Genomic DNA, 12693 nt, shown 5'->3' with positions numbered 1-12693 from the left:
GGTTTTGAGAAAATAAAGCACATGCTTATTGAATTAGAGTTCTTTGGGGAAAAATATTTTCAGACACCATAAATAAGCAACATGGCAGGCATGAATTTTCCTCCACAAATAAAATGAAGGACACATTTCTTTTTTTCTTTTTTAAAAACGTTTATTTATTATTGAGAGACAGAGACAGAGACAGATAGAGCATGAACATGGGAGGGGCAGAGAGAGGAGGAGACACAGAATCTGAAGCAGGATCCAGGCTCTGAGCTGTCAGCACAGAGCCCGACATGGGGCTGGAACCCACCAACCGTGAGATCATGACCTGAGCCGAAGTCGGACGCTTAACCGACTGAGCCACCCAGGAGCCCCTGTTTTATTTTCTTGAACTAAAATTCAATTTGCCTTTAAGGCATTATACCTCCATGCTGGTAAAAAGATCATTCTAAGTCTTTCCTGAGATTTCCCCCCTCCCTGTGGTTGCAAGAGAATCTTTTCTTAGGAGGTTGAAAATGATGGGAGGAGGGGAGGGCAGGGTGGGAAGAGGGACCTTTACTCTCTTGTCCATTAAGAGGGAAATGATATCCTTAAGAATCAAGACTGAACAATCCCGTAAAGGTGAGTTGGAGTGATAATAGAGGTTGGGGTTCATTTTTTTCCATATGGGTATCCAGTTGGTCTGGGTCCTATGCCAGATGGAACACAGAGATCTCTGAATAGGCTGGGAGTCTCTGAACTTCATAGGCTATCCCCTGATGCTGTTCCCCTCTGATGCTTTATCAGCTCCCTGGGTATTGTTAGCTTCTGTGGAATATGGTGGTGGCTATCTGATGTTTTCACCTGCTTGACATGTTTCCCTTTCTTCCAGCCACTGCACTTTAATTTCTCTTTGGGAAACCACTCCTCCCACCCCATCCCACCCCACCCCTGGAATAGATGGAGTTAATAAGTGATTGACTAGCTCCTGACCCAAGATTTAAGCCAATCCTAAGCAATGAAAGTCAGCCCCTGGGATTCCTCTATGGGAATTCTGTCTGCTGAGCTTCAGCTTGGTGCACTGTAGACTCTCCTTAGTGGATTATCCTACAGAGAAAGAATCTGACTGAGAATGAAGCCAGCCCAGTAAGCAGCCGAGCCATGAGAGAGCCCCAAAGACATCAAGTCCTTCTGAGCAACAGAGTTCAGCCATGCCTAAAGCTAGATCCACAATTTCATGAGCCATTAAGTTCTCCTCAACTGTCAGCCTATTTAAATTGGAGTCTATCATCGGAGTGAAAAAAAGTCCTGATATACCACAACTGGGGCAGCCAACAACCTCTGCCCTTCCCAGTCCAACGCTCTCTCTCTTCTTTTCCACACAGATACTATTACTAAGCCCTCAAGAAGAGCAGTAGCCAGGAAGTGGCTGTCTTGAAGGAGTTCCCACTTTCTTACCTGCCATGCTGACTGCCTGCTGGGAATAGGGTAAAGAAAAGTCAAAGTGAGGGTGAACATGAACTAGCACCTCAAGGTGTCAAACTCCCACACAGATCTCTTTCTCTGTCCTGCTTTCTTGCCTTCCTTTCCTATCCATTTGCTCTTCCTCCCCAGTAGTCTTGTTTCCAAGCCAATTTAACACATAAATCACTTACGTTGTGCCCAATACTGTTTGGAATCAGAAAACATCACCTCAGCCCTTGGAAAGCTCAGGTGTAATGAAAGAGAATTTGGAGCCGGGACAGCGTCAGTGAGGGAGCCTGGGGCCAGAGGACAAAGGGCAGAAAAAGTCAACACTTTGAATTTGAAGCAGGTGATGATGCCATTGAATGAGTCCCTTCAGGGAAGAGGAGGGGCTGGCATGGATAATGGGGAGATGAGAGTCAAGTCAGATGAGAGACCGCTAGGCTCAGGATTCTGAAGAAAGAGACTTGAGGGTCCATTACATTATAGAACGTTTTTGTTAAATAATGCCTGAGAGGTGATCTGACACAGGTAAATCCTTTTATTTCTTTTAGGTAAAATTAAATCCAACCGTACACCTCAATTTCACAGTTTAGTAAACGAAAGAACGAAGCCAGTAGTTCCCACAACAGGCAGGGGCCATGCATGTCCCCAAGATCCTTCAGGGCCTGCCAACCAGAAGAATGGGCTCTTACCTGTCTCATTAATTCTGCTTACTCATGAGATTTTTAAAAACAAAAATCGAAATAAGTTTGAAAACCCAAGGATTAGTTTCCTTCCCATGCAAGTACTAATATTTCTTCCTTCTTTTGAGCCCCATCTGCCCCGCACCCCCCACCTCCCCAAAACGTGGATCTAAATTCTCTCTTCTGGTTCCCTACCCCTCACTGTACCCCAAGACTCAGAACCCAGATCTCTGCTTTTTTCCCCACAGTCTCCTTTGCTGCCTTTAGGACATCACCTCTCGTTTCTGAGCCAAAGACACCCAGATGTGTCAGTTCAGCCTGACGTCTATCTTGTGCAGGACCTTTCTGCCTGGATGCTCCGCCCACAGCTCCTCCATGAGAAGGAACGAGAAGAAATCAGAGTGACCCCGCTCAGCAGAAAAATCATCCTGGTGGAAAACCACCAGTAGTGGCAGCCACTGGATGGCTGGAAATACTGCCATCATTATTACCTTCTTTTTGCTTGACGGGACCTCTTTTAATGTAATGAACCCCAGCTGATTTTATAAAAATAACAATAATTTTAAGCCAAATATGGTAAAATAGAAACAAAAATTACCTGGAACATTTCAGTGTTGAAATGCTTCCCCCCCCCCCCAACCTGTTTTGCTTATCCAGGAATGTGTTCATAAAATTTTGGAATTGGGAAAAATTGAGTATTACAAGTTACCCGTTCACATTTGAAAAGTTTTTGTGCATAAGATGAAACACCTTTTATAATTTATTTAAGCAATCCACTCTTGTTAGATTTTGAGTTGTTTCCAACTGAACTCCTATTGTTGGACATTTTGGTTGCTTCCAACTTGGCCCCGACAAACCAACACAGAGCCAGAATAACTGGTTGAAAATAAATTACAATAAAGGAGAGGGGAGAAAGGAGGAAAATGACTGGAGAAATCCTGGAAAGATGGGCCAAATTGCTTAAAGAAATAAAAGTTTTTAAAAATGCCCTTTTGTGCACAAAATTTGCCAACATTTGTAAGGCAAAAGAAAAAAACACAAAACCAACAGTGATTAGAGATTATTCATTTTCTTTTTTAATGTTTATTTTTGAGAGAGAGACAGACAGAGAGAGAGGGAGACACAAAATCCAAAGCAGCTCCAGGCTCTGAGTTGTCAGCACAGAGCCTGATGTGGGGCTCGAACTCAAGAACGGAGAGATCACGACCTGAGCCGAAGTCAGATGCTCAACCAACTGAGCCCCCCCAGGCGCCCCATAGATTATTCATTTTCAAGCAAATTATTATTATTTTTAGAGAATGGCTCCACTAAGTTATTTTAAACAAAGTCACGTGCATGTCCTCCGCTGGACCAATGCTTATGTAGCCAATTAGGTTGTTCGTGATCGTCCAGTGTTATAAACTGCAAGAGGGTTTATATTAACGTTTGCGAGATTGCCTTCTAAAACCCAGTGCTTTTCTCCCAGATCTGGTGGTGGTCCGGATCTGTTCCTGACTGGTCCACCGACAATGCAACATCTCACTGGGTCTCATTCCCAGCCCCTTCTCCTCTGCGTTGCTCAGCACCCCCGCGGTGGCCTGTGCTAAAGGGGCAGGAACAGTAGCTGTCTGGGCTCTGACATCCAAAGCTTGTCTGGTACCTGTGAGAAATGGAAAGCCACTCTAAAAATAAGTTGTTTCCTCCTGCTCCCAATCCCTCCTCAAAACAGTAAGAGGATGTTTCAGAGTTTTCAAATGGAAATGGTCACAGCAGCCAGAGGCCATGGTCTTGACTTTGACAAGCCTTAACCTGTCTTCCTCTAGTCCTCTGAAACAGGACCGAGTTCAGAACGAGAAATTAAAAGAAGACCCGCCACATAGATTTGTCCATAATGCCACTCTTAGAGTCCCATTTCCAAGGGAGACAAATTCACTTCTGGCACCTGAAGTTGCTTATCTGGTTCCTCAGAGCTGCAACATTGAATTCGCTCCCAGGTATGAATCAAACCATCAAATATTCTTTATATCTGCTGCCAGGAACAAAGGTGAAAACCAGCTCAGGTGAGTGCCTCACAATATACTCTATGCTTCAAGAAAACTACAGCCTGTCTTACCTCTTCACTAGACAGCGTATTATTTTTCTTTTATATATGTATGCTTTGTCGGAACCATCTGAAAGTTTCAGACACAGTGACACTCACCCCTAAATACTTCGGCAACCATCTACCACAAGGGACATCCGCCAATACCACAACAGAATTATCACACGGAGGAAAGCTAACATTAATTTAATAACATCTGGTGTGCAGTCCATATTCAAATACCACAAGAGTCTTATAAAATTTATTTTTTATCACTTAAAAACATTTCATCCTATAGCTGTGGTTCATCACTGCCTTTGGTTGTTATGTCTCTTGCAGCCTCAAGAAATTCTAACTTAGAATAGTCCCTCTAGCTTTTGGTTTTGTCTTGTTTGTCTGTTTTACATTACTTGATTAAAAAATTTTTTTTAACGTTTATTAATTATTGAGAGAGAGCAAGGGTGAGTAGGGGAGGGACAGAGAGAGGGAGACAGAGGATCCGAAGCAGGCTCCATACTGTGAGCACAGAGCCCAATGTGGGCTTCGAACTCATGACCGTGAAACCATGACCTGAGCCGAAATCAGGAGTCAGCCATTTAACTGACTCAGCCACCCAGGCGCCCATTACTTGATTTCTTTTTCATTCACACCAATTGTCTTGTAGAATCTCCCACATCCTAGATTTGTCTGGCTCTTCCCTGGTGACTAGATTCAGGTGAGACATTTTGGGCTAGACATCTGTCCGAGTGATGGAGGCTGTACTTTCTGCATTGTATCAGAAGGCAGGCAACATTCGGCTGTCCCAATGCTAAGTTTGTTCACTCTGTGGCCAACTTCTTCTTAAAACATAAAATTAAACCACACATGAACAAATCTATATTTTCTAATTGCCTCTCTGCGATGAAAGCCCAGTGTATCTTACAAAGCAATCTTCCTGCACAACTTTTAAAAAATTCAGCCCTAAGTCACAAGGCTTCTCCTTTCCTGTGAAGCGGGTGTTTGAAAAGCCTGTGAACTCATACTGGTTATCTTTCACAGAATCTGGAATTTCTCTTACCAAGACCAAAACCAAATCAAGCAAAAGCAGCACCTTGCAAACCGAAAAACCCAGTCTTCACAGGGTATGAGTTTTCAAGCCGAGGTTCCAAAGTGAGACAGATTGCTCAGGACAGGAGGCAGTGGGGTGGCAAATGTGGCCTCTGTCCTTGGTCTAGAGGGTCACCGGCCACCTCGCCCAGGCTCCCGTCACTCACATGATGGGAATCCTGCATGCGCTGCCTGGGCAAGCCCAACCGGGAGACCCAGAGCTGGATGCTGCTTCTGTTTTGGAAATCAATTCAGGGGCACCTGGGTGGTTCAGTCGGTTAAGCGTCGACTCTTGATTTCGGTGCAGGTCACGATCTCACAGTTCGTGGGCTTGAGCACCGCGTCGGGCACTCTGCTGTCAGCGCAGAGCCTGCTTCAGATATTGTCCCCGCCTCTTTCTGCCCCTTCCCCACTCATGTGCACTCTCCAAAATAAATAAACATGAAAGAAAGAAAGAAGAAAGAAAGAAAGAAAGAAAGAAAGAAAGAAAGAAAGAAAGAAAGAAAGAAAGATCAGTTCAACAGACTTCACTCCTGCCTGCTGAGAAACAAGGTAACTTCTAGATCCAGAATAGTCTGTGGACTTGCACCGAGCTGTTATCTTTGTATTAAGAAGACCTGGAGGGAGCGAGAGGAAAAGGAGATTATTTTCAATGCACTCTGAAATGGCTAGAATCCTTGTTGAAATTTTAGACTTACAGAACCATTTTCAGGAAGAGACGTAATTTGTCTGCATCAGTCTGAGTGAGTGTGTCTTATGATTTTGAATCTGATCAGAGCTTTTGATGATCGACTATGCAGGGGAGATGGTTCCTGTTTGGGGAGAAATCCCCAGACTTCCAGCATCGTTTCCTAAATGCAGACCTAGTTCTGTCAAACTTGATGGATATTTCAGTCCCCACAGCTTCTTATTGCTGCTTTTCATTTTGCGGAGATGCTCAGCTGATAAGAAAATGGGCTGAACATTCAATCGATAATAGTGACATAAATAGTCTCTGGTTGTATAAATAAAGCTGCTTTTACCTGAGCGATGTTTTCAACCTCTGGCAGCAGCAACTTTAGCAAATGCCCGTTTGGGAAATACCCCCAATAAATATTAAATTTGAAAAGAGTTTTGTGAACCGAAGACTCCCCGCATGAAATCACAGAAGGCAGATCTTATTTAAAATCGGTTTTCAGCTGCCGTTTCTGGTTGCAAGGTAATGAATTGTCCTACTAATTGAACTTGAAGTTCACCTTTCAATTATGAAGCAAATTGCAGAACCCAAGGACAGGCAGGTAAAAGTGAAATGATGAGCAGTCATGTTGAAACTAAGACACCCTTTGTTCCATCATCTGTGGGCACAAGAGCTTTCTATCCTTTGGAAATGCCCCTGGCAGTGTCTGAGAGCGTAGAAATCTCAGAGCATCTCAGGGGTGTGCCTAGGGAGAGAGAGAATACAAGAGAGGGAGAGAGAGAGTCTTCTTTCACTGCATTTCCCTTTATTTTCTTTTATTACATGAGAAAACGGTCTTCATGTGACAGCATAAATTAAAGACGCTTGAGTTTGCTCCCTTCGGTGTTGACTCTGAGGGAAGCTGAACAGAGTGGTGGTAAATAACTATATAATTGAAATCGCCTTGCTTTGTTGTTACCTTAGAAGGGGACTGTTGTGTAGAGGCTTCAGATTTATTGAGATAGATTACACCCCTGGGTGTAAATCACTTTGTAAAAGTAAATCAGGCAGTTTCCATAATTCCCTTAGGCCTCTGGGGTACAGTTTAATACACTAAGCCATAATTTACTATTAAGGGGGACCCTTGGGGTGACTTTTTCCTGGGGAATCATCTTCTCCCTGGGAGACCCGCTTATGATGCTACTATAAAGAAGCCTCCCTGTCTTCTCTCTGCCCTGGCCATCTCATGTCATATGTCCAAATGGGGAACGTTCCGACTCCCGGTTTGGAAGGCAGAAAGTTGGGTCTTATGTTTCTGGCACAAGGAGACATTATTGCCTGGAACACGAGGAGATACCACATGAAGGATGCCATCTCTCTCAGCCCTGGATCCAGGAGGATTTGCCCCCCTTCCATCAGCTGGGCTTTATTTGGAAAGGCCAGCCTGGGACCTTGGCACTCCGTTTCATTATGAGGTTTTGAATAGCAGACACTGTTTCCTTAAAGTATTTCTCTAAGACTGTTTCTCTAAGACATTTAATTTGCATTTTTGTTTGATTTAGGATATGACCATGTTTTACATGTTTCAAATCCTATTTCTGATTTGCAAAAATAAGAGCCAAGTGGTCGTCTAATCCTTAAAGGTTAAAAGGAAGAAGTAGAATGTGGGAGTGGGGGGATGATAAGAGTTAAATATGGTTTGAGTTTATTTAAAATGTAATTACTTTTGGCCTTTGTAATTTTGTTCCTCTTTCACAGAGATGACAAGAATTCCACAAACAATGGCAGTCGGTGGAACCTAATATGCAAGAGAGGATTTGGGTGGTTCAAGGTGAAATTAAATCATCTGTGTAGGTAAGTGCATTATAAGCAATCTCCAAGCTTCGTTCTTGATTTTCTAGTTTCTGGTTTCCTTCTTCTGCTGTGGTGCAATTCTGCTCCATCCGTTGCCAGTGGTTCAATTGCCGCCCTGATGACCAAGCTCCTAATAGCTTTGTAATCCTTCTTTCACACCTACATTTTTCCATTTCATTATTGAGTCAGTAGGATTTAGGCAGCCTCTCTCCTGTGCCTCTTTTCCTCTTCTCACGGCTCTACTGTTTTACTTTTCAATTTAATTGCTTCTTTCTAGCAGTTTCTCATTATGTAATTCAAAGACTAAGGGTGCAGAAGACTACTCAGGCTGGCACACTCGTGTTCACAGTTTTAGTTAAAAGTCCTAGGAGACACTTCCTTAAGCAACAGTAGAGGGATAAGTTTGTCAGAGTTGTCCATTGTTCTGAGTTGCTTTAGGAACTTGGTCTTCAAAAAAAATTTTTTTTAAATATATTTTTAAATTTATTTATGTTGAGAGAGAGAAAGAAAGCATGAGTAGAGGAGGGATAGAAAGAGACACACAAAATCCAAAGCAGGCTCCAGGCTTTGAGCTGTCAGCACAGAGTCCCATGAAGGGCTCGAACCCACGAACCGTGAGATCATGACCTGAGCCGAAGTTGGATGCTTAACCGACTGAGTCACCCAGGTGACCCAAGAAAATTGGTCTTGATTATAATGGGGATGTTTAAGAAAGTAGCGAAACGTCCAGAAGATGAAGCTCCAAATCAAACTCTGATTTGTAAATTTGTCAAAATCATCCCTACGCCCAGCAGTAGCCCTGAAAACCCTGCCCCATCCTGTTCCCTTTCAGGAGGTGCGCAAGCCTGGGACAGGCTGTGGACAGAGCACCTGAATGAAGTTCTCCTCCTCATGTGGTTGGTCGACTCTGTTGGAGCCCACAGAGGAGGTGAGAGGCCCAGCCAAGTAAGCAAATAGATGCCCCCTGGTCAAGAACATTCTCTGGAGAGACAAATCAGAAAACAGGAGTGGTGTCAGCCACACATCCACCAGGTCGAGAAGAAATCCAGGAAGCCAGATAGACCTATGATGGTAGCGATTTAGAGATATCACTTCCAGGTTTATGGGAAAGAGTGGGGTACACATAGGTATTGGATTCGCCAGATGGAAAATGTACATATACACACGTGAACATACAGGTGTATATGTGCACGCACATATGCACATGTATATTCTAGCTTAGGCAGTGAGGCCTTCAAACCTAAACATAGAACTCTGGCATCATATTGAGGGCTCCTGGCAAGTGGCCCCTAAGTGTGTTCCTCTAGCTTCTCTCTCTATGTCCAATGTGAACCCACTGGCCACAGACTAGTTACGAAGTTCTCAAGTTATACTCTGTCGAATAGCAGCTCCATAGCTCACTAACCTCCGTTTCCTCATCTATAAAATGGGTATAATGTGAGTTATATTGGGTAGGCTGCATTAGCAACCTCATCAAAAGAGAAAACATATAATAGACTTAACAACTAGAAAACACTCAACAAGTTGCTAGTTATCATTACTTATTATTATATTCCCTTCTTAGCCTTTGTAATTGATAACAATAGAATTATAGGTGGTTGCGGGGGGCGCCTCAGTGGCTTAGTTGGTTAAGCGTCCAACTTCTGCTCAGGTCATGATCTCTCAGTTTGTGGGTTCGAGCCCCGCGTCGGGCTCTGTGCTGACAGCTCTGAGGCTGGAGCCTGCTTCAGATTCTGTGTCTCCCTCTCCCTCTGCCCCTCTCCTGCTTGTGTTCTCTCTCTCTCTCTCAAAAATAAATAAACGTTAAAAAAAAAAAAGGAATTATAAGTGGGAATTTTCTGTATAAAATACAGAGGCTCTGTGACCCAGGATTTTTTTTTCTTCTACATCCTCTATTCTTAGTCAAATGCAATAGAACATGGAAATATAACTGAACATCAGTTATTACGTGACCAAAACTCCAGGGCAAACTTTTGGAAGGTTATAAAACTGTTGCCAGTTATGAATAAAAATATCCTTAAGACTTGTAACGGTTTGGCAATTCCTTAGAAAAAGATCACAATTTTCAAGTCAATTACCACCCAGTAAATGTCAGATCCTCAATGCACGTGTTTTAGATATAAAAAGGTAAGTTGAGAAGTCAAGAAGAGCTAGATCATAGCATAAGTTTTTCTTTTAAAAAGGTCCATCGTTTCTGAAAAATGGGCAGGCCGGTTTTTCTCAATGCCCGGAATGCTAAGACCTTCCGGGGGATTCATAAGACAGATTTTGGGGCCTGCTGGACCAGGGGTCGTGGTGCTGAGGGCTGTGTGCCTGTAGCCAGTCACCAAGGTGAATCTGTTCGCTGGGGTGGTTTGGAAAGCATGTTTACATGGTGTGTCCACTCCCACTGCTCAAAACTCCCGGAAATCAAGGACTTAGAGATCTGTTTGTGATGCTCCAGACCTGCCAGTGTGATTTCAGCAATGCTTTTGCCCTACTTGCTTGGCTTTTTAACTAAAATGATCTTTTGCTGATTTCAGAAGTTAGGTGAAAATACAGGAAGTACATGGGGCGCCTGGGTGGCTCAGTTGGTTAAGTGTCCAACTCTTGATTTCCATTCAGGTCATGATCGCATGGTTCGTGAGTTTGAGTCCTGTGTGAGGCTCTGTGCTAACAGCACAGAGCCTGCTTGGGATTCTCTCTCTCCCTCTCTCTCTCTCTCAAAAATAAAAAATTTTAAAAAAAATTAAAAATAGAAAATACAAGAAGTACAAATAAGGGCAAGGAGATTATTATGGTCATTCACAACTCAGGAATACCACTGTCAACATTTTAATGTTTTTAAAATTCTTGTTAAAACACATACATATGATTATATATACATTTTATTTTTCAAAAATGGGAATATGCCATGTGTACTATTTATAGCCTGCTTCTTTTTACTTAATAGCAGATTATGAACTTTTTTGCATATAATTAAATGCTTTTAGCACCTTTTCATGATTATGTATTATTCTGTTTTATGAGAGGTCCACCATTTGGTTAACCATGTGAGCCTTTTCCTATTTTAAATAATACCATGATGTATGTACTTACGTACCGTCTTTGTTCCTGCGGTTTCTGGCTTTTTTATTTCTTTCTGCGTATTGTGGGTTGAACCACCTGCCTGGCAGAGATGTTGCCCAGAGAAGCCAAATACGTGGTTTATCTCACCAATAAGTGACTCAGCATTAAGAATGATCTCAGGAATCCCCATACATTGATTTTGCAAATAAAATTAAGGCCTAGAAAAGCCAAGAACTTTGCAAAAGCATCGCAGCTAATGAACGCAAAGCACAGACTAGAATCTAGAACGCCATGATTCTCATTTGATACACTTTCCAACCTACCGGATCATCCCCCATAGCGCCCTGAAAGGTGAAGTTTTAGGATCATGCAAATGCAAAACATATAAATGTGTATGCATACATATATGCATATATGTGTATATACATCCACACATATAAATTTATACACATGCACACACATGTATATGTTCTAATTTAGGAAGAATGAAATAGAATTACTTCATTAGTTAATTTTTTAGGTTTAAATCTTGATTTTTGAGAGAGAGAATCCCCAGCAGGCCCCACGCTATCAGCATGAAGTCTGACTTGGGGCTCGATCTCACAAAACGTGAGGTCATGACCTGAGTCAAAATCAAGAGTCAGACGCCTAACCGACTGAGCCACCCAGGCGCCCCTACATCATTAGTTAATTTTTAAAAATCAGCTGTCACTACGGTATTATAGCATGAAATAATTCCAAGCTTATCATTCATGTCCCTGAAAGATTTTCCAGAAGAGACAGAGGTGCAGGCAGGTCAGTCCCTGGGTCTCCAAGTACTCAGTGCACATGAAGCACCATTGAGGGCTAAAACCAGTGCCATCCCACTAGAGCCCGGGCACAGATGTCTCCTCTGACTTTCCTCCTGCCTTGCCATCAACTCTTGGGAAACCTGAGAAGACACTACAACAAAAGTTTGTCCAAAAGCCAGTGAAGCAATGGAGCAGCCAAACCTTGGTGGCTTTTCACGAGTGTTGGTGCCTTTACTATTGCTGTCCCAGGCTCACAGACTCTAACGATCACAAAAATATGCTTTGAAGCCCAAGATGACGACCTTACATAATCGCAGTGCGGCCAGTGCTTAAGAGGGGCAGATACTGAAGTCAGAAAGTTGCCAACAACCCTCGGAAGGTCTCAGCATCAGGCGTAGTTGTACAGTGCAGAAGCCCCTTTTAGCTGAGACTCGTTCTGGGGTGCACAGCCTCCTTCTCTCCGTCTGAGCAGCCACATTTATATGCAGGGGGATTTTCCAAATAATCCCAGAGGCAACTCGGGTTCATATTTCTCTCTGGCTCGGCGTGAGTGTAGAACCAACATGACTTCAGCAGGGTGGGCATGCCTGGTGACATCATTTATCCGTGTCAGCAGAGACTTTAGCTGGTGTTTGGTGATTTCGCTACGTCGGGAAAATAAGCCAGTACTTTCTGACTTGGGGTAGACAGATCGTAGAAGTCTCAATTGCTTTTAGATCTTTGCAGTTCTAAAATTGCAAGCCTGGTATTTTTCAAATACCTAATAATACAGTAGTATTTTGCATAATTGCTTTCCCTAACATTCGTAGAAAACTATAAATAGTCCTCTTAATAGGCACAGAAGTACTTATATTCCAGATGTTCCCATGGTGAAGGGACTTGAGCTGTAATTTCCACCTATTTCAGAAGCACTGAGACAAGGAAACTTGACAGACACATTCTTTTCTTTTGCCTCCTACAGATTCCCACATCCCCATCCTCGAAGCCGGTTGGAGATGATCTGATCTCCCAACACTGCAGGGCTCAAGGCTGCCTGCGGCAATTCCTGTGCCTTTTTAGCTCCATCCAAAATAAACCTCGCTCAAAACC

At 43.1% G+C, this 12693-nt stretch overlaps 1 long non-coding RNA gene across 1 annotated transcript; it reads left to right on the top strand.

Moving 5' to 3' along the window:
* Positions 1-715: 715 nt before the first annotated feature.
* Positions 716-12693, top strand: LOC113602294 (uncharacterized). The gene is made up of 3 exons (XR_008291560.1): positions 716-7416; positions 7670-7765; positions 12566-12693. It is a non-coding gene; the product is annotated as an uncharacterized LOC113602294 (long non-coding RNA).

The sequence above is a fragment of the Acinonyx jubatus genome, chromosome D3 (assembly GCF_027475565.1).
Source record: "Acinonyx jubatus isolate Ajub_Pintada_27869175 chromosome D3, VMU_Ajub_asm_v1.0, whole genome shotgun sequence".
Taxonomy (NCBI): domain Eukaryota; kingdom Metazoa; phylum Chordata; class Mammalia; order Carnivora; family Felidae; genus Acinonyx; species Acinonyx jubatus.
The sequence above is the reverse complement of the archived record's forward strand: the minus strand, read 5'-3'. Positions and strand labels throughout refer to the sequence as shown.